This window comes from Ovis canadensis, chromosome 1 (genome assembly GCF_042477335.2).
Source record: "Ovis canadensis isolate MfBH-ARS-UI-01 breed Bighorn chromosome 1, ARS-UI_OviCan_v2, whole genome shotgun sequence".
Classification (NCBI taxonomy): Eukaryota; Metazoa; Chordata; class Mammalia; order Artiodactyla; family Bovidae; genus Ovis; species Ovis canadensis.
In genome coordinates this window covers 83191159-83216218 of record NC_091245.1, presented here as the reverse complement: position 1 = coordinate 83216218, position 25060 = coordinate 83191159, and positions in this window count along the sequence as shown.

Here is a 25060-nt window from a genome sequence, read left to right as displayed (position 1 = left end):
CAAATACCATATAACATCACCTATGTGTGGGACCTAAAATATGACAGAAATGAACTTATTGATGAAACAAATTCACAGAGAGAACAGACATGGTTGCCAAGGGATTGGGGGCAGGATGGGGATTAGAGTTTGGGATTAGCAGATGCAAACCATTATATGTAGGACAGATAAACAACAACATCCTACTGTGTAGCACATGGAACTATATTCATCAATATCATGTAATTAAACCATAATGAAAAAAGAATATATATATGTGTGTATATATATACATATCTGAATCACCTCACTGTGCACCAGAAATTAACACAATGCTGTAAATCAACTATACTTCAATAAAAACAAACAAATAAGTAAATAATAATCTTCATTAAAAAGATCACGTAACTCCCACCAAAGATCTGGTATATTCAAAGAGTGGGGGAGATCTGAAATAGTCACTTCTCTAGTTGATAACAGAGAAGGCAATGGCTACCCACTCCAGTCCTCCTGCCTGGAAAATCCCACGGATGGAGGAGGCTGGTAGGCTGCAGTCCATGGGGTTGCTAGAAATCAGACAGGACTGAGCGACTTCACTTTCACTTTTCACTTTCATGCATTGGAGAAGGAAATGGCAACCCACTCCAGTCTTCTTGCCTGGAGAATCCCAGGGACGGGGGAGCCTGGTGGGCTGCCATCTATGGGGTCGCACAGAGTCGGACATGACTGAAGCGACCCAGCAGCAGCAGCAGCTGCAGCAGCTAGTTCATAATGATCTATCTTAGAACTCACTGAAGAATGATGATGATAGAGGATTGAGAATCAAGATTATATCTGTCAATGTGACTTAAGTACAACTCTGGACTACTTAAGTCAATATTACTTACCTGTTTCAGGAAAATTCTACCACAGAGAATTGAAACTGAGACTATAAATAATTTCATTGTGTGACTGAGGAAATCTATAAAGATCAATATTCTAGTCATCTGTACAAGCAGTTCATGTGTAAGACAAAAAGTATTTTTTCATTTACATCAAAATTCTTAGCCTTCTAATTCTAAACTGTCATGTCATAACTTTGCTTAATTTCAATATGGTTTTTCCTTGAAAGACCCAAGGTAAACAACTTGAGCCCAGACTCCAAAGCCTTATAAACTTTGTGTATATATGTAACTTCCCCTTTCAGAAAAACTGCCCCCTTTCAGAGACACAGCTCTGCTACCGTGGTAGTTTTTCTTAAAACTTCCTTTGTTAAAAGATTTTGTTGTGTGTTGGGGAATTCAATGATCCTATCCTTTGCAATTCAAAGTTCTCATTTTAAAATCAAATTATTTAAGCAAACGAAGTGTTTTCTAATATGTCTTCTTCATAAATGTTAAAATCAAAATACTGGTAAACATATTTTTAAATGTTTGACTGTAAGCGCTGTAAGTCTTTAAATAGTCCTTGATATGTTATTATGCATTATGTAATACTGACTAGGGTATTACACATAGAAATTTCAAATTTTATTTTATCCCTAAAAATACAAATTTGTGAAATATTAAGTAGAATAAAATGCACTGCAGAAAAGCTGGGAATTATCCAGACGACTTAAGGGTGTATCTGATTCCAGGAATTTAAATTATCTTCTTTAGCAATAGGAAACCAGTCCTTATTTATATATTTTGAGTTGATAGTACTTTATGCAAGTGTTTAATCAATATATTTATTCAATTATGACTAATTTCTACTTGTGTTTATGAGATAATTTTCTACTTGTAATGAAGAGATCTGATCATGGGTACTAGGGCAAGGAAGGAGAAGAGAAGAAAACTAAAAGGGCAATACTATACACACACTCCCACAAATTTTGCACTGCATAATTGCTCTCTTTTACAATGTCGGGATGCAGATACATGCAGTATATACACTCTACTTAATGCCTATTTCTGCACTTAAAACTTATCTCCTTTTTTCTTGTGATTCTTATAGATTTTCCATTAAATATTCATATAATAACTTCTTATATTGTGTAAATAAAATAGATATTTAAGGATTATACTTCTAAATTAAATGTAACTGGTTAGTAGTCAGCTCATTGTGAATCTCTTTTCTTAATATCAGTGAGAGTATGGTTGAGCTGACCATATCTTTTTATTTAATTTCACTTGTCAGACAGTTGTCTGGATCTGGACAAAATAGAATTTACCTCTGGACTAAGTCAATCACCCTGAAATGTGATTGGATGCTTATATCTGTAGGAATTTTAATATTATAATTATCAGGTTAATTTAGATACGCTTCTCCCTTGGTCAAAAAATACCTTTAGGAAAGCTCTCCAACCTCCTCTCTTATGCTGTATTCCATGTCAAAATACAGCCAGAGTCAAGCACATACCTTTACAGTAACCTGTTATATCTGAAAAAAGCACCAAACACAAAAATATGTCATAGAACATTTAATGTTTCAGTAGACTGAAAGACAATGATAACTGATCTCCTAGGGAAAAGTTTGGATTTTTTAAAAATAACTTGATTTCTTAATATTTCATCTGAACATTCTAGAATGGAAATTATTTATCTTTAATAGAGTGTTTTTATATTAATTGAGATATCATCATGTGTGTCCTACTAATTATAAGTCTTTATGTTGTTCCCTTGTCAGGCTAGTTTCATCCTGTATTATTTCTTTTTCTTATTTTATGTGGTATTGTTGCCAATACATTAATGATACCAACTCACTGGGAAATACATTAGAGAATGTATAATGTTAAAAAGGTTCATCAAGGTGTGAAAAGTCTTTAACAATGGTACTTTTAAAGTGAAATTTGTTTTAAAAATGTTCTTCTGTTATAAAAAGTTTTATCTGTTGTTGGTGTTAAACAGATTTGTATACTGTATCTTTTTAGGATACATATTTGAAGATTTTGGTTGGAATCCATAAAGCTAGAGAGCTAGAGACCATTTGTACACATACTTTATGTCATGAAACAAAATGACTTACATATTTTTATGCCATAGGACAAGCTTCTTTGTACATTTTATCTTCCTTTGATCAGTGTTCACTGAACTTTATGTGCTATTTACATCTATGCAACCCACCTTTGCTTTGTATAGCTCTGGCACTGGCACTAAAAGCTAGAGACCATAGGTTCTGAGAATACATCTTTACATTATTAGTATGATAGATGTTTTTGAAATAAGTTTATTCTATCTTATTTTAGCAACCAATAGCAATATGAAGTGTAATGTTGTATATTCTTTATACCAACACCATTTCGGTGATGACGGGAACGCCCTAAAGGTGCGCTGTCCGTGGCAGTTGCACTGCCCCTAGCCACGTGTAACCACAGAGCATTTGAAATGCTTCTAGTGTAATGGGGAACTGACTGTTGAATTTTATTTAATTTTCATTAATTTAAATGATTACAAGTGGCTATTGGGGAAACAACGAAAAAGCTTCAGTCTTACATGATAATAGAAGATTGGATGATGTATAATAAAAGTTGTATTGAAAGAATGTTCTTCTACAAAACTTCAAGATAAATATTCTGGAACTTTGGCTTGTCCAGACACCCAGATAATCATGATGGTGTGATCACTCATCTAGAGCCAGACATCTTGGAATGTGAAGTCAAGTGTGCTTAGAAAGCATTACTATGAACAAAGCTAGTGGAGGTGATGGAATTACAGTTGAGCTGTTTCAAATCCTGAAAGATGATGCTGTGAAAGTGCTGCACTCAATATGCCAGCACATTTGGAAAACTCAGCAGTGGCCACAGGACTGGAAAAGGTCAGTGTTCATTCCAATCCCAAAGAAAGGCAATGCAAAAGAATGCTCAAACTACTGCACAACTGCACTCATCTCACACGCTAGTAAAGTAATGCTCAAAATTCTCCAAACTAGGCTTCAGCAATATGTGAACCGTGAACAACCTGATGTTCAAGCTGGTTTTAGAAAAGGCAGAGGAACCAGAGATCAAATTGCCAACATCCACTGGATCATGGAAAAAGCAAGAGAGTTCCAGAAAAACATCTATTTCTGCTTCATTGACTATGCCAAAGCCTTTGACTGTGTGGATCACAATAAGCTGTGGAAAATTCTGAAAGAGATGGGAATACCAGACCACCTAACCTGCCTTTTGAGAAATCTGCATGCAGGCCAGTAGGCAACAGTTAGAATTGGACATGGAATAACAGACTGGTTCCAAACAGGAAAAGGAGTACGTCAGGCTGTATATTGTCAACCTGCTTATTTAACTTCTATGCAGAGTACTCATGAGAAATGCTGGATTGGAAGAAACACAAGCTGGAATCAAGATTCCTGGGAGAAATCTCAATAACCTCAGATATGCAGATGACACCACCCTTATGGCAGAAAGTGAAGAGGACCTAAAAAGCCTCTTGATGAGTGTGAAAGAGGAGAGTGAAAAAGTTGGCTTAAAGCTCCACATTCAGAAAACGAAGATCATGGCATCTGGTCCCATCACTCCATGGGAAATAGATGGAGAAACAGTGGAAACAGTGTCAGACTTTATTTTGGGGGGCTCCAAAATCACTGCAGATGGTGACTGCAGCCATGAAATTAAAAGACGCTTACTCCTTGGAAGAAAAGTTATGACCAATCTAGATAGTGTATTCAAAAGCAGAGACATTACTTTCCCGACTAAGGTCCGTCTAGTCAAGGCTATGGTTTTTCCAGTGGTCATGTATGGATGTGAGAGTTGGACTCTGAACAAGGCTGAGCGCCGAAGAATTGATGCTTTTGAACTGTGGTGTTGGAGAAGACTCTTGAGAGTCCCTTGGACTGCAGGAAATACAACCAGTCCATTCTGAAGGAGATCAGCCCTGGGATTTCTTTGGAAGTAACGATGCTAAAGCTGAAACTCCAGTACTTTGGCCACCTCATGTGAAGAGTTGACTCATTGGAAAGACTCTGATGCTGGGAGGGATTGGGGGCAGGAGGAAAAGGGGACGACTGAGGTTGAGATGGCTGGATGGCATCACTGACTCGATGGATGCGAGTCTGAGTGAACTCCGGGAGTTGGTGATGGACAGGGAGGCCTGGCATGCTGTGATTCATGGGGTCGCAAAGAGTCGGACATTACTGAGTGACTGAACTGAACTGAACTGATCTGAATGGCTGATATACGGATAATTGTAGTAAGTGTTGCTTTTTATTTGGGAAACAACATTTTTCTGCAGTGTGACTTGTGAATAAAAATCGAGTCTATTATCTAGGGCTGCCCAATTCCAAATGATACTATTTTGTACAACTAAGCCTAAAAGCAAGCTGGGACAGTCTATGAAACTTTCCATGAATTATCTCCAAAGGGAGATATGAATTTATTTTATGAATCTCATTTATACTATTTTTAATATAAATGTATTTATTTTAATTGGAGGTTAATTACTTTACAATATTGTATTGGTTCTGCCATACATCAACATAAATCTGTCACAGGTATACACGTGTTCCCCATCATTTATACTATTTAGACTTTTATTTTTATTGTAACACTCATGAGATTCATCACTTTACTGCTTTTGGTGGTAAAGGAAGAGGTAAAGGAGAGGAAGATTGTGATTCACTCTCAGGGTTTCTAGAGTCAGGAAAAAATATTGAAAACGCTATTTATGTTGTCTGATTATTTCTTTTTTCTTATTTTTCAACATAAATCCTGTTAAGTTGAATCTGCATCATGCCTTTGAGCTAAATAAATGAAATCAGACTAATTCATTAGGGTGGGGGAAAAAAGTAGATGAGTGATATCTCTCTTGTTTTAATTCCCCTCTTCCACCCCCCCATACACAGTGACCTAAGTGCTTCTAAATATTTTTTGTAATTGAATTAGAAAACACAATACATTTAGTGCCACTGTAGGTTTTATTTGATTTGACTGTTTCACTCAAGGTGAAAGATTCAAAATTTTTTTTCTGTATTCACAGCAATGAATTGACATCAGTCTTCATAAAGGCTGAATCTTATTTTACTTGTATATTTATCTGTTTATTCACATTATTCTTTCCTATCTCATACTTATACATGATAACCCATTCTGAAGTTTTTAGTGAGTATCCTTTTACTGACATATCTTGTTAAGTATTTATTTTTTGCACTGAATTAGTTTTTGTGCATGTATTCTTATTTAAAAATGACATTGTGCTACAGATGTCTTTCTTTATCTCTCAGCCCTATACCTTGAAGAGTTGCACCAATCTTTATAGGCACATTATATAATATTTTGCTTTGAACAAGTGCATATTATTTTATCGGGTAAAATGAATCCACTTTCCTTGTCAGTTTCCCTAATGATAGAAACCAGTCTTTCTCAACTCCATGTTACTCTAAAACAATTTGTGAACATCCTTTTTATGGACCTTGGTGAGACTTTTTCTCAGAGGAAGAACACAGCATTGCGATAGATGCAAACATCAATATGCCGACCAGTAGGCATTTTAAAAAATGGGCTTCCCTGATGGCTCAGATGTTAAAGAATCTTTATACCTGCAATCTTTATATTGCAGGTCTGCATGCAGAAGACCCAAGTCCAATCCCTGGGTCAGAAAGATCCCCTGGAGAAGGAAATGGGTAACCACTCCAGTAATCTTTCCTGGAAAATTTCAAGTTCCTGTGTTGTCATATCCCATTTGGCTTTATACATATTTATAAATATCGTCAGTCTGAGGGTTTAGTCAATTAAGTTAGGATTTGAGCACCATTTAGATTTTGTTATTGCTATTACAACCCTCAGAGCACCACAGGCTTTAAATGTTTCTAGAGTTCCCTTGTAACGTGTGTAGAGGCTGGCTTGCAGTAAAATTGTTCTCAGTGTTTTCTCTCCCCTCAGTTTCAGGTCTTATCTTTGTAATACCTCTTCAGAGAACATCTCTTTCTTCTTTAACTTCCCCAACAATACAGTGCTTGTACTTGTCACTTCACACTTGTTAGTCTGGAGTTGGTATGGAGTATAAAGAGAGGATGCACTCTCTGTTTCCATGCTTCACATTCAGGCTTTTCTTGGCACTCTGGCTCTGATATCTGGGATGGGGCTTTCTAAGTGACTACTCTTTCTCCCTGCTAAAGGCGATCTCTAATGTACTGAGCCTAGAACCTATCCACATTTCACTGGGTCTTCACCTGTGCTCTATAAGCAAGCAATACGTTTGCTGCCTTTCCACACATAGCTTAAAGCTTTTTTCCCATAGGGAATACTGGAGAGCCCAAGTGGGTCCTGCTTTCTACAGCTGCTATTTGCTTCCCTGGGAGTAACCATAATGGAGACTTTCTCAGACTCCTCTTCAACTTCCAGTTTTAAACAAGCTAAAGCTTGTGGTGTAGAAACTCAAAATAAGTATAAATTCTCTCTGTGTCTGTGACTTCTTGGATTTCTATACTGTCAGTCTAGTCTACACTTGGTTTTTAACAATTTACTACAAATTTTAGCTGGATTCTATTTAACGACTTTCATGCTGTCTGGATTTTCAATATCTGCCCCTGGCAATACTCATACCATCTCTCCTTTGTAGTCATCAGTCTTTCCCTAAGTTTCAGGTTAGTTAGTTGTCCAGTACTCTCAGCTTTCTGACGCATTTACGAAGAGTTATGCTTTGTGTATTATCTGGCTTTTCACTTTGTAAATATGAGGGCAACACCATTTTCAAGCTTTCTGCAACCTAAGAAGAAGCTGAAAGCTTATCAGAGTTAACATTAATTTTTCCACATTGGGTGAGCAATTTTTTAAACACTGAGTAAAACACATTCCTTTCTTCCTCATTTATCAGACAATCCAAATTTATCATAATCAAGTTTTCACATACACATGGTCTATCTCTGATTTCTCTGTTCTAACACTGTGGCATCTACCTTATGTTCTTAAAATATTTTTGTTGCTGTAACTTATAGCATGTCTTTAATAAGGCAAATACTGTTTACTCCTATTTTCCCCAAGTCAGAAAATAATCCTTTCCTAAAAAAGTTTTTGCATAAATACATTGTGTTATTCAAAACAAAGTATATATTTTTTTACATTTATGAATTTTATTTTATTTATTTATTTTTTAAATTTTAAGTTTTTTATTTTTAAAATTTTAAAATCTTTAATTCTTACATGCATTCCCAAACATGAACCCCCCCTCCCACCTCCCTCCCCATAACATCTTTCTGGGTCATCCCCATGCACCAGCCCCAAGCATGCTGCATCCTGCGTCAGACATAGACTGGCGATTCAATTCACATGATAGTAAAGTATACATATAATTTTAAGGTAAACTCTATTGATTCATAAAACAATGTGGGAATAATGAATATCTTTTAAAGTTTAAGTTGTATGACTGAAGGACACAGAAAGGTTCTGGGCTAGAAAGACATCACTTGCTCCTCCAAATTCACTCTCTACCTTGCAGTACTGTTATCTGTCTCAAGAGGCTGACTTTTATGTAGTTCAGAAACCAGGATATTTTGCTCTGTTTCTGTTTAGATCTTGTCATTAGGAGCCACCATCTGAAAATCAGAATGTGTGAACAGGAGAGGCTGGGAGATGCAATTTTCTGGCTATGACCTTGAGGGATGATGTTTGCCCTCATTCCTTTACTGAAGGCCACAGCTCCTGTTGGACAGGCTTCTCTGACAGTGATGGCTTAGATGGGATTATAGTATCTGTTAGATCATGTTGCCCCTTCAGTTCCCTTATATCTGAGCAGAACTCTATATACTCTTCACAGGCAGTCATCAACCAAATCTCCTATATTTTTACCCTCTTTTTACAATGATCCCTTGGCTTTCTGCCTTTAACTGCGTTCTGGCTTGTTTCTTTAGAATACTGTTTCCCCTACAACGTTCTCAGGATGTGACTAGTTCTTTTCTCACTGTCTAAAATGTGAGTAGGTTGTTTCTAACAGCTAAAGTTTGTTGGCAGATGTTTCTTCTTCCTAAAAACAGGAAACTTTGAATCTCATGATATCACTTTACCCACCAATTACCTAATTATTGCAGAACTCTGTCATCACAGAGCTTACTCTATTCTTGCAAGGTTATTGGCTCTTGGCATACTATAATTCTCTCCAACTATATAAACCTTAAATTTGACATCAGTATCAATAAATATATTTAAAACTCTGGTGTCTTACTTTCTTATTTCCCCCTTACTGTGAAAATAACTTTAACAGCTTTAATAATGTGTAACTGTTGAACAAAAAACTGCACATATTTAATGTATGCAATTTAAGTGAGTTTCAATATTTGCAGATACACATGAAACCACTATCACAGTCAAAATAATTAAGGCATTCTATACTCCCAAATATCTGTTCATGCCTTTTTGTAATCCATCCTTCCATCTTTCATACTCAAATACTGCTTCCCCTAGCTTACCTAGAAACTTGACCCAGTGGTTCAAATTTAGACACACCACTGCTAGTAAATATAATGTCTCCAATAATTCAATGCAAGCACAAGCTTTTGAGGCACTTTCTTTTAGTTTTCATTGGCAATTCTTCTAGTAACACTACTCCAACCATCCATTGACTGCACTGCGGCATATTATTAATATCATCAATTTCTCACACTCTCCCATTCAACCATTTATTTATTTATTAAACAAATATTTAGTTTGCATTTATTTAGGGGAGGAATTTTCTAGTCAGTAGAAATAAAGCAGTGTTTAAAACAAATAAGAATATATGCCTACTTGTGAGCAAATTGAAATAACAAAGTAGGTATTTTTAGATATTGATAAATATAAAGGTAATAAGAAATAAGCAAAAGAAAGGGGGACTAGAAATGTCAAGAACGTAATTACATTTTATACACGGCATAAGAAGGCCTCACCGTGAAAGTAACATTGATAGCATTACCAATGTGGAACTGCTGTACAATATACTACAAATATTTAATATATGCAATTTAGTGAGTTTTATTTGCAAGTACTCATGAAACTACTATCATTGGAGACAGAGTTTTTAACACCTTTAAATCTAATCAGATTATAGAGTCTATTTTAGAAACTATAAAACTAATTCAGAAAACTTGTCCTCAAAATTAAATTATTTTCTTCTAAAATACTTCAGTAGCGAAATCTGTAATTGAATTCTCGAAAGTAAAATAATCAGTAGAATATCAATAGATATAGACATAGATATTTATCTAGATATAGATAGAGGTATAGACAGACATAGATAAAAGACATGGACAGACATAGACATAAATAAATATAGATACAGACAAAGATAGACATAGAAATAGTACAGACATACATATGGAAATTTTGAAAACTCAGCAGTGGCCCACAGGACTGGAAAAGGTTAGACTTCATTCCAATCCCAAAGAAAGGTAATGTCAAAGAATGTTCAAATTACCACACAATTGTATTCATATCACATGCTAGCATACTAATCATAGAATGATCAAAATTCTCCAAGCCATGCTTCAACAGTACATGAACCGTGAACTTCCAGGTGTTCAAGCTGCATTCAGAAAAGGCAGAGGAACCAGAGAGCAAATAGCCAACATCTGTTGGAATATTGAAAAAGCAAGAGAGTTCCAGAAAAACATCTACTTCTGCTTCACTGACTACACCAAAGCCTTTAACTGTGTGGATCAGAACAAACTCTGGAAAATTCTTCAAGAGATGGGAACACCAAACCACCTGACCTGTCTCTTGAGAAATCTGTATGCAGGTCAAGAAGCAACACTTAGAACTGGACATGGAACAACAGACTGGTTACAAATCAGGAAAGGAGTATGTCAAGGCTGTATATTGTCACCCTGCTTATTTAACTTCTACATAGAGTACATCATGCGAAATGCCAGGGATGAAGCACAAGATGGAATCAAGATTGCTGGGAGAAATATCAGTAACCTCAGATATGCAGATGATACCACCGTTATGGCAGAAAGGGAAGAGGAACTAAAGAGCCTCCTGATGAAAGTGAAAGGGGAGAGGGAAAAAAATTGACTTAAAATTCAACATTCAGAAAACCTAAGATCATGACATTCAGTCCCATCACTTCATGGCAAAAAGATGGGGAGACAATGGAAACAGTGACAGACTTTTTGGGCTCCAAAACCACTGAAGATGGTGGCTGTAGCCATGAAATTAAAAGATGTTTGCTCCTTGGAAGAAAAGCTATGACTAACCTAGACAGCATATTAAACAGCAGACATTATTTTGCCAACAAAGGTCCATCTAGTCAAAGCTACGGTTTTTCCAACAGTCATGTCTGGATGTGAGAGCTGCACTATACAGAATACAGCCGAAGAACTGATGCTTTTGAACTGTGGTGTTGGAGAAGACTCTTGAGAGTCCCTTGGACTGCAAGGAGAGCCAACCAGTCAATCTTAAAGGAAACTGGTCCTGAATATTTACTGGAAGGACTGATGTTAAAGCTGAAACTCCAATACTTTGGCCACCTGATGTGAAGAACTGACTCATTTGAAAAGACCCGGATGTTGGGAAAGATAGAAGGCAGGAGGAGAAGGGGACGACAGAGGATGAGATGGTTGGATGGCATCACTGACTTGAGGGGCATGAGACTGAGTAAACTCCAGGAGTTGGTGATGGACAGGGAAACCTGGTGTGCTGCAGTCCACAGGGTTGCAAAGTGTTGAACACGACCGAGTTACTGTACTGACATAGATGTAGACATAGGTGAATACACATATACACACACATATACAAACATACTAATATATATATATATGTATATAAATAATTAATATATATCTGAGTATATACATTTATCTATTGGAAGGAATAGACCCACTTACTTATGGAAGCTGAGACATCCCAAGATCTGCAGTCAGCAAGCGGGAAACCCAGGAGAGCCAATGGTATAGTTTCAGTCTGAATCAAAAGGCTTGAGAAGCAGGCAAGCTGATGGTATGAGTTCCAATATGAGTCCTAGTCTGAAGGTCAGAGAAGTTCCAGCTGGAAGACAGTCAAGCCGTAACAATAGATTCTCTCTTATTCAGTCTTATTGTTCTGATCAAGAATTCAGTGTCTGAATGGCTACCCTGCCTTCCCCAATCAGACATTGGGTAGGGCAATCTGCTTTACTCAGTTTACAGACACAAACATTACTCTTTTCCAGAAGTACCCTCATAGACTTACCCAGAATAATATTTAACCAAGTACCTGGAGAGTTGGTGGCCCAGAAAGTTGACACAGAAAATTAACTATTATGGTTACAAAGGAATTCAATGTACTGAATGTATGTATTGATTTCACTATATGGATGGGACATGTGAAAATGATGTAAAATATATTTTAAATGTCTCACTATGTATATACTGTGATTTAAATGAATAAATGCTGAAACATATAAGTAATTAAACTTTAAAACATGAATTATGATTATTTTGCTTTGGTCAAGGTTAATTCAAAGAACTAGCTTATTAATTTACTTATTGAATTGCATTGATAGGTATCAACAGAGTTTAGGAGAATCACTTTAACTTGGTGCAGATACTCTTCAAAGGAAAAGGGGCTCTTTTATATACTTTTCTGCTTATATACAAACACAAGTCCTTACCTCAATTACAAATGCTTTGCATTTGAGAAGCATTAACACATTTGAAACTGATATTATTAAAATTTTCTTTCTTTCTTATTTTTTTAATATAAATTTATTTATTTTAATTGGAGGTTAATTACTTTACAATATTGTATTGGTTTTGCCATACATCAACATGAATCAAACAAAAATATTATTCATTATAAATATGATCTCTATGAACAAGTTCCCCTTATCATATTTAGAAAGAATTTCTTATGCAGTTCATAATTGAAAATAAAAACATTTCCTCAAATCTTTATCACTTAATATAAAACTAGTTATAGAATCACCACTGTATTTAAGTTTGAAATAAAAGCCAAAATTATGATTTTTTATTTTTTTTTTAAACATTGTGTGTGCTTTAGTCACTAAGTCATGTCTACCTCTTTGCAAACCCATGGACTGTAGCCTGCCAGACTCCTCTGTCCATGGGATTTCCCAGGTAAGAATACTGGAGTGGGTTGCCAACATCTCCTTCTCCAGGGTATCTTCCTGACCCAGGACTTGAACCCACATCTCTTGCATTGCAGGTGGATTATCTACTCACTGAGCCATGAGGGAAGCCCTTTAAAACATTGTACTGTCAAGAAATTACAATTTTTTCAATACATTTTTTTCAGGTAATAACATGCAGCAGCTTAACTGACATACTAATAATTGACTTGAAGAATCCAGAATACAGAAGAATTTCTACTAGAGCAGGAATCAGAGATGTGTATTCAAAATTTCTAAATCTCCAAACAGTGGTCATACATGATTATGTTGTTTAGTCGCTAAGCTGGGTCCAACTGTTTGTGATTCCATAGACTGTATCCCACCAGATTTATCTGTCCATAAGATTTCCCAGGTAAGAACATTGGAGTGGGTTGCTATTTCCTTCTCCAGAGGATCTTTCTGACCCAGGGATCAAACCTATGTCACCTGTATTGGCAGGAGAATTCTTTACCACTGAGTCACCAGGGACATCCTAAATGATTATAAGGAATAAAAACTGTAATAACTCCAAGTAACCATCTCAAATGACATAATTTTAGAGCTAGTAAGAAACTATCTCATTTCCTGTCATTCTTCGTATTTTTCTGCCTGTTGATAATTGGAGAGAACTCTTTCCTTAAGATATTTGTACCTTTCCACCTTTCTTAATTTTCTTTTCTGTTTCTTCAACCTCAAACTCCTCCCCTGTTTCCTCAGTCTCCATCTAGTCAGTGTTCCTCAGAAATCTCTATTCTTTTTTCTTTGCATGAATGTGTAGGTTCCCTATATATTGACTCATGAAATAATGATCACAACAAAGTTTATGTAAAAGCTCAAATCATATCTCTATTGTACCCTCCAAATATTAAAATCCATAAAGTAGACTTGATATGTGGACAAGCATCTCAAACTTAATACATTTAATTGTGCCATTTTCCTGTCTTCAAAAATTATTTTCACCTTTCCCCATCCTGGTTGACTAGGTAGGTGTTGCAATTCTAATTTCTTAACATTGTTTGTATCCATCTCCTTGTTTTTCTGCTCATTCCTTAAGTTAGACTCCCATCAATTTTGCAGGACTTTTGTTAAATTTCTGAATTACAGTTACAACCCTGGCCTTGTACTAGTTGGAAAGTTTGTTTTTTTCTGCTTACACTTTTATTCTGTAAATAATGCCCAAATATTATATTTTCTTTATACTTAAATCTTTTTTTCCACACAGGATTAATATTGTAAATTGTAGTAATAATAACTGAAATATTACCATGAGTTATGGTATGTGAGGCAGTTTAAAATGTGTCATCTCTGATATACACTATCATGTGTAAAATAGATAACTAGTAGGAAGCTGCTATAGAACACAGGGAATCCATCCTAGAACTGTGTGATAACCTTTTCAGTGGGAAGGGGTAGGGGAGGAAGGATCAAGAGGGAGGGAATACAATTATGACTGATCCACACTGTTGTATGGCAGAAACCAACACAACATTGTAAAGCAATCTTCCTCCAGTTAAAAGATAAAAAAATTGTCATCTCCAGCAGCTGTTTCATATTAAGGATTTTTTTTTTTAGAACAACCAAAGAAAATTTCAAAGTCTGGAAACAATTGTATATAAACTATTATTGCAGCTTTGCCACCATTTAATCAAGAATCCCTGTGAAATTAACTCTCATGGACTTTAATGACATCATTTGAGATAAGAACAAATGTCTTAGATGGCCTCAAATATTTCTTCTAGATCTAATCTTTTGTAATTCTGCTTATGAAAAGACTGGAGTCAAATTATTTGCATCACTCAAAAAAAAATCAATCAAATGTCCAAAGTATCCTTTAAAAAGTCATGCTTAAATTCAATAATCAAAATTATTTTCATTTAAATGTTATAAAATATTTAGTTGATTTAATGTGAATGTAGACTAAGGGAGAAATTAAAACTTTTTTTCACATAATTGAATCATTGCAGCTCTCCTTATACTACTTGGGTAAATGAATCTCATCTTTTCTCTACACCTATCCAACAGAGCTTTGCCTTAGCATTAGCAAAGCAGATTAATTAAGTACTTCCCTGTGTTTACTACCTAATATTTCAAATTCAGCACATCTCCAGTGGAGTAAAACTGGATCACATTTAAAACCAATCCTATTTGAACAATTTTACACTGTCATGGTTGGAAGTACAGGAAATAACCAGAAAATGAATGTTATAATTCACTTTTTCCCCTGGAAGATAATTTTAACACAATCATTTATGAATATCATTTAAAAACTTCCAGATAATCCTCAAATAACTTCAGAGGGCTGACTTCCACTCTCTATGTTCATATGCAAAGTATTATATCGTAAGAGTAGCAGCCATATCAGAAGCCACTGATAATCATATACAAGTGATCCACAGATTCTATAATAACTAGAATGCAGCTTTTTCAAGGGCCCCAGCATTTGAAAACTGTATGTCAGAAAAAATTAAATGGTTAATTTGTTGTTTAAAAATGGAGAAACATATAAAATGAAAGAAGTTTCGGGGGGAGAGAGAGCTGAGAGGGAGAACAGAAGAAAAAGGAAAGGAACAGTTAGGTTTGGGTTGAAAAAAAAAAAAACAAAACACATCTCTTTGTGTCATTTAACTGAATCAGAATAACTCCAGAGGAGACTGATGACCTGAAGTATCAAAAAGAAAATCAAGAAAACAAATGGAAAATTTGAGACAGATCATACCTAGCAGTGGTTTTAAACTGACATGCATAGAACTCAGTTAACCTCAGTTAAATATTTCTCTGGTCTGTTTTCCAAGTGGTTACAGGTGCTGCTATGGTCCTAAAATATCGTCATTAATACATTTGTGTATGACAAAGTAAATAACTGTTTATGTGTCGAAAGCGAAAGTCACTTAGTCATGTTCAACTCTTTGCGACCCCATGGACTATAGTCCATGAATTCTTCAGGCCAGAATCCTGGAGTGGGTAGCTGTTCCCTTCTCCAGGGGATCTTCCCAACCCAGGGATTGAACCCAGGTCTCCTGCATTGCAGGCAGATTCTTTACCAGCTGAGCCAGCTTTCACATACATGCCAGAGGTTGTCTCAGCAATTAATTAACTCATTCAACTTGTTTTAGGTGGGTAAGAAAATTACATTACCTTAAGCATTATAATTTGTTTCTTAAAAGGAACTTTTTTTTTTTTACTTTACAATATCATATTGGTTTTGCCATACATCAACATGAATCTGCCAAAATTCTATCTTATGGCCACATATTTAAAAATAGGCAGGCTATTTTTATTCCAGTCTTATTCATATTAATTTATCCATACTGACAATGCATGTAAGGAAAATCATGGGAAAGAGGATAAAATCATAGAGTGATATTAACTGAGACATAATACTCCTAGAGCTTTCCTAATGATATCTATTTCTAGATTGATGAAGAAAAATTTTGTAAAAATAAACAGAAATAAATTCACTCTAGTTTCTTTGAAAAGTAACACAAAGACATTATATTCAAAATTTCACTACCACTAGCCTTTAACAAAAATTTCCAAATACTGAAATATGTATTAATATAATTTTTTTCAATAGTTTTTTATTTTTTAAATTTTAAAATCTTTAATTCTTACATGCGTTCCCAAACATGAACCCCCCTCCCACCTCCCTCCCCATAACATCTCTCTGGGTCATCACTGTGCACCAGCCCCAAGCATGCTGTATCCTGCGTCAGACATAGACTGGCGATTCAATTCTTACATGATAGTATACATGTTAGAATGTCATTCTCCCAAATCATCCCACCCTCTCCCTCTCCCTCTGAGTCCAAAAGTCCGTTATACACATCTGTGTCTCTTTCCCTGTCTTGCATACAGGGTCGTCATTGCCATCTTCCTAAATTCCATATATATGTGTTAGTATACTGTATTGGTGTTTTTCTTTCTGGCTTACTTCACTCTGTATAATCGGCTCCAGTTTCATCCATCTCATCAGAACTGATTCAAATGAATTCTTTTTAACGGCTGAGTAATACTCCATTGTGTATATGTACCACAGCTTTCTTATCCATTCATCTGCTGAAGGACATCTAGGTTGTTTCCATGTCCTGGCTATTATAAACAGTGCTGCAATGAACATTGGGGTACATGTGTCTCTTTCAATTCTGGTTTCCTCTGTGTGTATGCCCCGAAGTGGGATTGCTGGGTCATAAGGTAGTTCTATTTGCAATTTTTTAAGGAATCTCCACACTGTTCTCCATAGTGGCTGTACTAGTTTGCATTCCCACCAACAGTGTAGGAGGGTTCCCTTTTCTCCACACCCTCTCCAGCATTTATTGCTTGCAGATTTTTGGATCGCAGCCATTCTGACTGGTGTGAAGTGGTACCTCATTGTGGTTTTGATTTGCATTTCTCTAATAATGAGTGATGTTGAGCATCTTTTCATGCGTTTGTTAGCCATCCATATGTCTTCTTTGGAGAAGTGTCTATTTAGTTCTTTGGCCCATTTTTTGATTGGGTCGTTTATTTTTCTGGAATTGAGCTGCATAAGTTGCTTGTATATTTTTGAAATTAGTTGTTTGTCAGTTGCTTCATTTGCTATTATTTTCTCCCATTCAGAAGGCTGTCTTTTCACCTTGCTTATAGTTTCCTTTGTTGTGCAGAAGCTTTTAATTTTAATTAGATCCCATTTGTTTATTTTTGCTTTTATTTCCAGAATTCTGGGAGGTGGATCATAGAGGATCCTGCTGTGATTTATTTCTGAGAGTGTTTTGCCTATGTTCTCCTCTAGGAGTTTTATAGTTTCTGATCTTACATCTAGATCTTTAATCCATTTTGAGTTTATTTTTGTGTGCGGTGTTAGAAAGTGATCTAGTTTCATTCTTTTACAAGTGGTTGACCAGTTTTCCCAGCACCACTTGTTAAAGAGATTGTCTTTACTCCATTGTATATTCTTGCCTCCTTTGTCAAAGATAAGGTGTCCATATGTGTGTGGATTTATCTCTGGGCTTTCTATTTTGTTCCATTGATCTATATATCTGTCTTTGTGCCAGTACCATACTGTCTTGATGACTGTGGCTTTGTAGTAGAGCCTGAAGTCAGGCAAGTTGATTCCTCCAGTTCCATTCTTCTTTCTCAAGATTGCTTTGGCTATTCGAGGTTTTTTGTATTTCCATACAAATCTTGAAATTATTTGTTCTAGTTCTGTGAAAAATGTGGCTGGTAGCTTGATAGGGATTGCATTGAATTTGTAAATTGCTTTGGGTAGTATACTCATTTTCACTATATTGATTCTTCCGATCCATGAACATGGTATATTTCTCCATCTATTAGTGTCCTCTTTGATTTCTTTCATCAGTGTTTTATAGTTTTCTATATATAGGTCTTTAGTTTCTTTAGGTAGATATATTCCTAAGTATGAAAGGGGAAATCAACAATAACACAATAATAGTGGGAGACTTTAATACCCCACTCACACCTATGGACAGATCAACTAAACAGAAAATTAACAAAGAAACGCAAACTTTAAATGAAACATTAGATCAGTTAGACCTAATTGATATCTATAGAACATTTCACCCCAAAACAATGAATTTCACCTTTTTTTCAAGTGATCATGGAACCTTCTCCAGGATAGATCACATCCTGGGCCATAAATCTAAACTTGATAAATTTAAAAAAATCGAAATCATTCCAATCATCTTTTCTGACCATAATGCATTAAGATTAGATGTCAATTACAGGAGAAAAACTATTAAAAATTCCAACATATGGAGGATGAACAACACACTTCTGAATAACCAACAAATCACAGGAGAAATCAAAAAAGAAATCAAAATATGCATAGAAACTAATGAAAATGAAAACACAACAACCCAAAACCTGTGGGACACTACAAAAGCAGTGCTAAGAGGAAAGTTCATAGCAATACAGGCATACCTCAAGAAACAAGAAAAAAGTCAAATAAATAACCTAACTCTACAGCTAAAGCAACTAGAAAAGGAAGAATTGGAGAACCCTAGAGTTAGTAGAAGGAAAGAAATCTTAAAAATTAGGGCAGAAATAAATGCAAAAGAAACAAAAGAGACCATAGCAAAAATCAACAAAGCCAAAAGCTGGTTCTTTGAAAGGATAAATAAAATTGACAAACCATTAGCCAGACTCATCAAGAAGCAAAGAGAGAAAAATCAAATCAATAAAATTAGAAATGAAAATGGAGAGATAACAACAGACAACACAGAAATACAAAGGACCATAAGAGACTACTATGAGCAGTTGTATGCCAATAAAATGGACAACATGGAAGAAATGGACAAATTCTTAGAAAAGTACAATTTTCCAAAACTGAACCAGGAAGAAAAAGAAAATCTTAACAGACCCATCACAAGCACGGAAATTGAAACGGTAATCAGAAATCTTCCAGCAAACAAAAGCCCAGGTCCAGACAGCTTCACAGCTGAATTCTACCAAAAATTTCGAGAAGAGCTAACACCTATCCTCCTCAAACTCTTCCAGAAAATTGCAGAGGAAGGTAAACTTCCAAACTCATTCTATGAGGCCACCATCACCCTAATACCAAAACCTGACAAAGATGTCACAAAAAAAGAAAACTACAGGCCAATATCACTGATGAACATAGATGCAAAAATCCTCAACAAAATTCTAGCAATCAGGATCCAACAACACATTAAAAAGATCATACACCATGACCAAGTGGGCTTTATCCCAGGGATGCAAGGATTATTCAATATCTGCAAATCAATCAATGTAATTCACCACATTAACTAATTGAAAAATAAAAACCATATGATTATCTCAATAGATGCAGAGAAGGCCTTTGACAAAATTCAACATCCATTTATGATAAAAACTCTCCAGAAAGCAGGAATAGAAGGAACATACCTCAACATAATAAAAGCTATCTATGACAAACCCACAGCAAACATTATCCTCAATGGTGAAAAATTGAAAGCATTTCCCCTAAAGTCAGGAACAAGACAAGGGTGTCCACTTTCACCGCTACTATTCAACATAGTTCTGGAAGTTTTGGCCACAGCAATCAGAGCAGAAAAAGAAATAAAAGGAATCCACATTGGAAAAGAAGAAGTAAAACTATCACTGTTTGCAGATGACATGATCCTCTACATGGAAAACCCTAAAGACTCCACCAGAAAATTACTAGAGCTAATCAATGAATATAGTAAAGTTGCAGGATATAAAATCAACACACAGAAATCCCTTGCATTCCTATACACGAATAATGAGAAAATAGAAAAAGAAATTAAGGAAACAATTCCATTCACTATTTATATAATTTTTGTGCTAAATTTTAAAAAGTGACATGGATTTTATAGTATAAGAAATAGTGGAAATACATTTTATTTATATTTTTCCTTTATTCACCCAATATGAAAGAAATTTTGCAAAAGTATTAATTTTAAAAATATGTTCATTATCTGGATATTTAACATATATAATGTATATAATATATAGTATATATCAGAGAAGGTAATGGCAACCCACTCAAGTACTCTTGCCTGGAAAATCCCATGGATGGAGGAGCCTGGTAGGCTGCAGCCCATGGGGTGGTGAGGAAGTCGGACACGACTAAGCAACTTCACTTTCACTTTTCACTTTCACACACTGGAGAAGGAAACACACTCCAGTGTTCTTGCCTGGAGAATCCCAGGGACGGGGGAGCCTGGTGGGCTGCAGCCTATGGGGTTGCACAGAGTCGGATATGACTGAAGCAACTTAGCAATAGCAGCATAATATATATAATACATCTAACATCAAATTTGTTGCAATGAATCATTGGGCAAAAAAAAAATGTTAGTAGCCTTCCCAATTTTCATGATTTTTTTTGCTAACAGAATTTTGACATGTTTAAGCAATACAAGGCCTATACTTTGACAATGGATCACGACTGGTTTAAGCCAACTAAGATTCAGACATTCTTCCTTTTCTTTTTATTCCTTGCTGCTAGGAGCAACCACATGGCCCAGTTCTAGCCAGCGACATGTAAAGGCAAGTCTTTTAGAAAGAAGGTGGTTCTCTTGGAAAACTTTTGCTTTCCTAGCAAAAGAAATGGACATGCTAGCATCACTTTCTCTATGTAACTGTTATTCCCACCTTAAATAGCTATATGAACTATAAATGTTCAGAGACATTTAATATACATATATGTAGCAAACACAAATAATATAAGTTTAAGTCATTTGCAAACATATTGTTGAACTGCTAAATGACTATCACCGAGGCACAGATAGATAGGTTTCTTGAAATTTGGAAACATTAATCTTTAATTAAGCCACTATCAATTTGATTTTTGCTGTCCTTTGCTTTCCAAAGAATTTTTCTCTAATTCAATCACTAAAATTTGGCAGAAGTTAATAATGCAACACTGGCATTTGGCTACATATGTATCTCATATGTACACACCAAATATCTGTCTTAAAATTGAGATGCAGTTTCTCATTCTTCTCATGGTATTACTCTCAGGTAGGTCCCTGCCAATCTCTGACTCCAAAACTCTCACACGCCCTAATAGTTCATCAACATCTCAATCATTCAGATACATTTGGTTCACATATAGCTGATATGCAACTAAGCTAAGAGATTTTATTGTTTTCTGTTTTAAGAAATGATACATTTATTTTAAAATTCTATAGATGTGAATAGAGTATGCCAAGTGAAGTAACAAGTTAAAACTACCCAACCCCTAGCAGTTTAACAACAATCAACAAGAGGACTACCAAAAAGAGATAACTCATATCCAAAGACAAAGAAGAAGCTAGAGTGAAGTGGTAGAAGGGATATAAACAATAAATCAAAACCCATGCCCAGTGGGTGGGCAACCCAAAACTGGAGAACAATAATGCCAACAATAATACAACACAATACCCACTGTTGTGAAGGTCCTGAGCCCCATGTCATGCTCTTCAGCTTGGGGATCCAATATAGGCAAAGGGAATCCCCAGGAAATCTGACCTTGAGGGCCAGTGGGATTTGATTACAGAAACAGAGATCCCACTCTTGGAGGCCAAAACCAAAATCTTCCATGTATGAGAACCCAGAGGAGAGGACCAGTGACCCCACAGGAGACTGAATCAGACCTACCTGCTAGTGTTGGAGGATCTTATGTGAGGGCAAGGGTTGGCACTGACGTGCCACAGGGGCACTGAAAGGAGCAATCCTGGGAAGTACCCCTTGGCATGAGCCCTCTTGGAGGTCATCATTACGCCTACCATAAGGTCCATGACTCCAGAGCTGGCTTGCCTCAGGTCAGACAAATAACAGGAAGGGAGAGCAAACTCACTCATTAGCAGTGTGCTGCTTGCTCAGTGTCTTCAGTCACATCCAGCTCTTTGCGACTCTATGGACTCTAGCCCACGAGGCTCTACTGTCCATGGGATTTTCCAGGCAAGAATACTCAGGGTATTCTAAGTGGGTTGCCATGCACTCTTCCAGGAAATCTTCCTCACTCAGGGATCGAACCTTTGTGTCTTATGTCACCCTGCACTGGCAAGCAAGTTCTTTACCACTAGTACCACCTGGAGAAAGCCCACCCATCAATGGTAACTGGATTAAAGTTTTACTGATCATGGTCCTGCCCACCAGAGCAAGACCCAGTTATTCCTACCACCAGTCCCTTCTATCAGGAAACTTATACAAGCCACTTAGCCTCAACTACCAAAGGGCAGACAAAAGAAGCAAGAAGAACCACAATCTCACATTGGCTAGAACAAAAGCCACATTAACAGAAAGTTAACCGGGATGAAAAAGCAGAGGGTTTCATCCCAGATGAAGGGACAAAATAAAACGGGGGGGGGGGGGGGGGGCAGGAAACTATAAATACAGTGGAAATATGCAAGCTTCCAGAAAAAAAAAATTCAGAATAATAATAGTAAAGATGATCTAAGAACTTGGGGGGGGGGGGAACAGAAGCAAAGATTGAGAAGTTGCAATAAATGTTTATCAAAGAACTAGAACTAAAGAACAAAGATGAGCAATAGGAAGAAGGAATCAATAGCAGAATAACTGATGCAGAAGAATAGATAAGTGACCTAGAGGACAGAATGGTAGAAATCACTGTTGCAGAACAGAATATAGAAAAAGGAATGAAAAAAATGAAGACAGCCTAAGAGAACTCTAGGACAGATTAACCACACCAACGTCACATTACAGGGGTCCCAGAAGGAGAAGAGAGAGAGAGAAAGGACCCAAGAAATAATAGTTGAAAACTTCCCTAACATCAGACAGGAAATAGCCAACCAAGTTCAGGAAGCACAGAATCCCTGGCAGGATAAACCCAAAGAGGAGCACATCAAAACCCATAGTAATCAAAATAATGAAAATCAATCATGTCCAGCTTGCAGATGGGACCGTCTCACTGTGTTCTCACATGGCCTTTCCTCTGTATGGGAGTGGGAACCCAGAGAGAGTGGACTCTAGTGTCTCTTCCTTTCTGTTTCTATATTACTTGAAAGCATCTACTAAAGAAAAGTGCCTTTACTATAGCTTAGAACAAAGAAAGAATTTCTAATACTTGGAAAGTTGGTGGTGAAAATATATTTAGGAATTGAATACTTTGCAATCCTCTTCAAATACATTTATTCAGTAAGTTATTTGACATCTACTACATGCTAGGCATCACCAAGTTCTGATTGCTTGTGTCTCTTCAGAATTTGTATGTTGAAATTCTAATACCTGATATGACAGCATTAGGAGGAGAGGCCTTTGGGAAATGCTTAGAATATGAGGGTGGAGCCCTCATGATGGGATTAGTGCCCTTATAAAGTAAAGCCCAGGAGCTTGTGGCCTCATTCTACCACACTAATGACACAATGAGAAGCTGGCAGCCCTAAGTCTAAAAGAGGGCTCTCAATTGACTATACTGGCAGTCTGATCTTAGACTTTCAGGCTCCAGAATTGTGAGCAATAAATTTTTGTTGTTAACATGCTACCCAGTCTGTAGTATTTTGTTATAGCAGACTGAGTGATAAGCTACAAGTATATACTATATACAGCATGGAGAATATAGCCAATATTTTATAGTAACTACAAATGGAATATAAGCTTAAAAACTGTGAATCACTATACTGTACATGTGTAGCACATGATGTTGTATATCAACTATACTTCAATTAAAAAAAAAAAGATACGCACCCTCCTAGCTGGTGATAAGGATGCGAATTTAACAGACAACTTTTTGCCTTCATACATACAGCATTCTAGTCTGAGATGGGTTGGGAAGATCCCCACTGGAGAATGGAATGGCTACCCACTCCAGTATTCTGGGCTGGAGAATTCCATGGACTGTATAGTCCATGGGGTTGCAAAGAATTGGACACAACTGAGCAACTTTCATTTTACTTCAGTCTGAGACAGACACAATACATAAAAATCAATAATATTAGCCGATAATTGTGGTATAAAGAAAAAAAAAGTACTTAGATAGTGAGAAATGGGGAAGATATTTATTTTAAATGAATCACCTCTTAAGAGGGGATATTTGAGTAGAGATTCGAAGAAGCAAAGGATGTCTGAGCCATGCAGACATATGGAGGATAAGATGCCCTGCAAAAGAAAGAGTGAGTACAAGGTTTGTGTGGGAGCATATATTACATTTGGAAAGATTGTCCTGCAAAACCTCTAAAATGTCTCTTCTCTTTTCCTCTTTAATTAATGAAGACTTGACTCCTGGAGTTGCATTTTTCACCTGAAAGATATTATTCCTGTGTGTGGGGGGGGGTTGGGGGGGTAGTGGTTAATAGCTAGGTCATGCCTGACTGTTTTCACGACACTATGGGTTATAGCCCACCAGGTTCCTCTGTCCATGCGATTTCCGAGCCCTAGAATGGGTTGCCACTTCCTTCTCCAGGGGATCTTCCCAACCCAGGGAGCAAACCTGTGTTTTCTGCTTGGCAGGCAGATTCTTTACCACTGAGCCACCTGGGAAGACCTTATTCCTTTTACTTTTAATTTATATATTACCATCATTATTGCTCAACAACAGTATAACAACTGCTATTATACAGTGAAAGTTAAGTAAAATTATAATAGATTGTATTTATTCAACTCTTATTACATGT